Genomic DNA, 6,000 nt, shown 5'->3' on the forward strand with positions numbered 1-6,000 from the left:
TATAACCAATACCGATCTATAAAGTCCTCTTCAGACTCACGAAACACATGTAATGATGTTGAATGCAGGATGCTCACATGCCAGTGGGTAGAAAGTCTTTGGATCCAGTGGTGGCGGTTAAGCATCTCAGGACTGGCAGGGGTCTCCACATGGCTTCTCCAGCACCCAAGGCTGCATCGGGGTAGGTCCATGTGGCTTCTCCTCAGGAAATCTGTGGTAAGTCAGCAGAGAGAGAGAGAAGTATCTCCTGCCTCCAAGGAGGAAATACTGGAGTTCCCAGAATGGTCAGAAGGCCATACCCACACAGAGGCCTAATTGGTTTTATCTTGATTGACAGGTCAGACTCTACCCCTTTACTCATAATCCTCTCAAATTGACACCAGATTGTATAACTAACACACCTCTACTCATTGTTATTCGTGTAATTTTTTTTCAAGTTTGGCAAAAATATACACAAGCATTCACCAATATACACAACAAATCATTCACCAATTCAACAACTTCTAATGTATAATTCAGTGCCATTGATTACACTCTTCATGTTGTACAGCCATTATTGATATTCCTTTCCAAATTGTTTCACTATCATTAAAATGAATTCAATGCTTCCTAAGCAAAAACTCTTCCTCCCTCCCCCTCAGTCAACTTTTGCAGAGCAGTTCCATTCTGTCATATAAGATCAACATTACTCACAATCAACTTGATGCCATACAACAAGAATGCAATGTTTATTAGTATGGTAACTGCTCATTTCTGTTGCATTACTATTACATATTTTATTTGAATATTTTCAAGAAATAAACTTGAGAGTTATGGCCAGCTGGCATTATGATTTCTAATGCAACAACGAGGAATTGGACATTACAATTGGAGAGACATTACAAGTCTTTGGCTTAAGAGGCCTGCATTCAAATCACACATACTTCTAGTTATATGGGTTAGGGTAAATTACCTGACACTGTAGTCCCCAATTTTTTTTCCCTTCTCAAATGTGAGTGGGAGGAAGTTGTACCTATATCTTGTGTTCTAGGATGAAATAAGTATTACATACATAGCCCAGTTTAGGACACGCAATTAACATTCGGTAAATGCTGAATAATTAGTAACTCTTAGGAGAAAAGGTGACTATCATATGTCATTAATGTAAAGCTACAAACCTGTGCACAAGAAGTTCTTTGCTTTAGTCAATGTGATAGTTAGACTTTATGTCACACTGGCGAGGCCTAGATTCACGGTAGTTTGGCAATAACCAATGCTATGATGGGAACCAACATACTGTCGTCATCTCTGTGAACAGCCAGCAGCCATGCAGAATGCAACCCTTTGATTAGGTGACAGCCTTGCTGCAATTGGAATAAAGACACCTTTGAGTACGGCCTGCTCCTTTTGAAGCATACTACAGGGAAAACCTTTGCTCTGTTGGATGTGGAGCCTGCATCTGGTTCATTTACCTCCTGCCATATTGCCTGCTGCTCCCAGGAGCATCAGAGGACTGTGGATCTTTGATTCATTTGACATTGCATCCGCCAGCCTGTGGTGCTCCTGCTTCCTGGTTCATCAGCCCCTCCAGCTAGATGTAGCCAAGAGAAACCTCCTGCTTACCGTCTGTGTTAGGCCGGTGACTTGGGAAACAAACACAGGCACACTCATATATGTGTAAGAGAAAGCCTTAGACCAAGAAATAATAATATATCAAGCAAACACCCCAACCCAGTCCAGACCAAGTCCATAAGTCTGATACGACTCCATAAAGATGATACCAGTCCATAAATCCCTCTTCAGACTCATGCAGCCACACACACTGATGCAGAAGGCAAGAAGATCAAAGTTTGGTGGGTGCAAAGTCTTGTAGACCTAATGGCATTGGACAGCTCTCCAGGGTCCTGGCTGCCATCAGTGTGGATCAAAGTGGCTCATAACAGGAAAGTGAAGCAGAGAGAGAGGAAGGATGGCTTCCAGAGAGCCATTTATCTCAATTGCCCTCCAATCCAGCTGGACTCTGATTCACAGGCTAAATTCCACTCACAAGTTCCTATGGGAGCCATGTTGGCACAAAAATACTATTATGGCCCACCCTTGTCAACTTGGCATTTGTACACAATTCTTTAGCCATATATAATTTTAAAAAACAAAGACATTAGTAAAATCATGCATGTGCCTAACAGGATTAATCTAAAATGTATATAACTCAGAATGTTCCAGCTCATTAAACATGATATTTAAAAATAGTAAGTGAGTGAACAAAACACAACTATTGCATGCCTAACAATTTCAGTTAAGTGAACACCTACACCATAATCCTATAACCCTATGAACATATTCCCCCATCCATGAATTTTTAAAACCAGCCACATCATGCCTTTATATATCCATTTCTATTATACAATTTCTATACCGCCCACTTATATCAACCCAGTGCTCTGAGGAGACAAGCATGTTCTTTGATGTGAAGAATCTTCATTGCAGTTGGAAATTTGTGAGTTTGCATCCATAAGCAAAGTCAGATCAGGACAGGCCATCCATAAAATCAGAAACAATAAACACCAATTCACAGGCTCAAAAATCTTATATTCATCTGGTCGGGTTTGATCAACTCAATGTGGACCAAGTCACTTAGTCTCACCAGGGTGCCCATTGGCAACCCTCTGAGCTCAAAATTTACATTTATCACATTCACTTTTGACATTCCATACAGGAATAAGCAAAAACAACTTGTAGGAATCAAAACCTTCCCTTCCCATGTCTTTTCCAGAAAACTACCCAGTAAACTGCATGGCCATATCTGACCTCCAGCTAGCCAAAGAGGAAGGAAAAACTGACAAAAAACAGAGGTCAAGCAAGCATCCACTCTCCATCATCATGATCTGTTTCTCTAGTACCTCACACCCAAGGTGCCATGATGTATTAGGCTGGGTTGACTAGAGAAACAAATCCAGGGACACTCAAATGTGTGTGAGCTTTAGATCAAGAAGTAAGTATGTATCAAACAAACACCTTAGCCCGGTCCAGATCAAGTCTATAAGTCCAATACTATACCCTGAGTCCAATACCAGTCCATAAATCCCTCTTCAGATTCATGCAGCCACGTGCAATGATGCAGAATGCAGGAAGATCAAAGGTCAGAGAGTACAAAGTCTTGCAGATCCAATGGTGTTGGACACACCTTCCGGGCTCTGGGTACCATCAGTGTGGGTCACAGTGGCTCATCAATAGAAAGGTGACACAGAGAGTTGGGAGGCCAGCCTCCAGAGTCATTTATCTCGGTCGCCCTCAAAACATGCTGTGACCTCATTCATAGGCTAATTTCTACCCACATGTTCTTCTGGAAGTCATGTTGGCAAAAATACCTAACTTTCACACCTTCTGATCCACAACTTTTAGAAAGACTAAACTTTCTCACTCCTACAACTGTGCAAATAATTTCTTAATATAACTCTTTTTTATACATCCCTATATAAGCAATCATCACTGGGTTTTCTTCTCTAGAGAACCCAGCCTAACACATTTGGTACCAGAAAGGGTTCTAAAGATACAAAGCTGTAAAGGCTTATTTTCTCATTGGATCTCAAGTCTGGTTAGGCCTAAAAAGAAAACAAAACTTGCTACCATCAAGTCACTTCTGAGTCCCAGTGACCCTATAGACAAAGCACAGTGACCCCTGTGCGTTTCAAAGACTGCACATCTTGACAGGAGTAGAAAGCCTCACCGTTCTCCCGATTAGCAGCCAGTGGTTCCAAATTGCTGAGCCCTGGTCTAAAGGCACTGCGAGATGGGCTTCTGCACCTCTGTGACTATTAGTACAAAAGGCACTGTTAATCCATGACATCAGGTGGCACCGTTAATGCACAGCATGGCACCGCCAGTAGAATTGTTAAGAAGTACAGCTCTGGGTGATCATGCGTTTGATATGTATCTAATATAATAGATTCTGAGTGTTTCTGCCACGTATTCATGTTGTTCACTCAATTTGTGTCTTCCAGATCTTGTTGTTGTTAGTTGTCATCAAGCCATGAACAACTGTGTGCAACCTAATGACTCATTGTCCAGCCCTGCGCCATCTTAATAATCTTTGGTATGTTTCAACCCATTATTAAGACAATTGTGTCAATCCATCTCAAGAGAGTTTCTTCAATTTTGTGGATTCTCTACTATCCCAAGAACAATGTCTTCTACTAGAAGTTAATCTTTCCCCCAATCAAAAAACTACAAGACAGTTTCCTTGTGTTTACATCCAAGGGGCATTCTGATTGTATTTCTTCTAATACTAATTTACTTGTTCTTCTAGCCTTCATGGTCTAGTCATATTCTTGGCCAATGCCAAAATTCAAAAACCATCAATTATCGTGTCTTCCTTTTTCATCATACACTTTTTGCACACATATAAGGCAAAATCATATTTCAGGTCAAATGCACCCGAGTCATCAAGGGATCAGCTTGTTTTGTGTTTTTGTTTAGAGTTTGTTTTTTTTTTGCGATCCAATCGCTTTATTGAATTGTGACTTGGTGGGATGGAAGGCAATGAGGTCCGACAACAGCGGTCCGACTGAATCTCACAGCCGCCAAAAAAAAAAAAAAAGCTTTTTTAGAGCTTTAAAGAACTATTTTTGCTTCAGATTTTCCCAATACAATAAATTATTTGATCTGTTAGACTGTTTCTTCTATGGGAGTTGGCTGTTGATCCAAATAGAATGAAATCCTTGACAACTTCCGCTTTCTCTTTATTTACCAAGCTGTTGTTTATTGATCTAGTTGTAAGGATTTTTGCCATCTTTACATTTAGGAGAAATCAGTATTAAGTCTTGGCCTTCATCAGTAAGCTTTCAAGTATTAATTAAGTGCTTTAATTCATTTTCATTGTCAGCAAGAAAAGTTCTGTCATCTGCCTATCAGGGTTATTAATGAGTTTTCTTGGTGCCACATTTTCTTCATATAGACTGACTTCTTGGCTTATTTATTTGATATCTGGATTGAATACTTAAGGCAAAAGGACACATCCCTGTGACACATTTTTTAATCTTGAATGTTGTTATATTTAAGGAATTATCTCTTGCTTCATGTACAAATTCTGCATAAACCTAATTAAGTATTTTATAATTCCCAATCTTTTAAAAAAACTTATTAATTGAGCATTAATACACATATCATAACATTCCATAATTCAATCATGTCAAATAGAATTGTACAATTGCTACGACAATCAATTTTCAACCATTCTTTTTCTTCCTGGACTCCTTGACATTGTATTGTACACCTTCCCATCCCACCTCCCCTCCCCCAACAAAAAAAACCCTTATTCTTCTTGATGTCCCTATAAGTTCATCAATCCTGGGTTTCATATACATCCTACTATGAACAAACAGAAACAAAAATACATAACAATCTGAAAACCAGATCAGGTCCAGCATGCATCAGATCAACTGACAAAAGTTGTAACCGTTGGAGTCAGATCTATGCCTTTGAGCTTCTCTAGTCATGTCTCCAATGCACTCTGTTTAGTGACCACTTTCCTCCCACACCTCAACTGTGAATAGAGGGAAGTCACCAGAGTCGTGTTTCCTTTGCAGTTCCGACAATGAATCTCGGGCTCCCATGGTCATCCATAGCCTTCTGGCAAACCAGATTCTCACAATTTAGGCTCTGATACTAATCCCTCCTTCAACTTCAGATTATATGATTTACAATTCTTTGGTAGCTGATGATGGTGTACTTCTTCCAAGTGGACTTAGTTGACATCTCACTTTGATGGCTGCTTGTTTGGAGACAAGCCTTTAAGACCCCAGATGCTATTTTATCTAATAGCTAGGCACCACCTAATTTCTTCCCCACATTATAATTTCCATTCTTATAACACCATTCATCATTTATTATGATATATGCAGTCAAATGCTGTCATGTATTTGATAGTAATAGAAAACACCTTGCTGATAGTCGCAGTCTTTAACCAAGGTCCATCAGAGATCAGCAATGTTATTCCTCATTCCACTTCCTCTTCTGAATCCA

The sequence above is a fragment of the Tenrec ecaudatus genome, chromosome 15, assembly GCF_050624435.1.
Source record: "Tenrec ecaudatus isolate mTenEca1 chromosome 15, mTenEca1.hap1, whole genome shotgun sequence".
Lineage (NCBI taxonomy): Eukaryota > Metazoa > Chordata > Mammalia > Afrosoricida > Tenrecidae > Tenrec > Tenrec ecaudatus.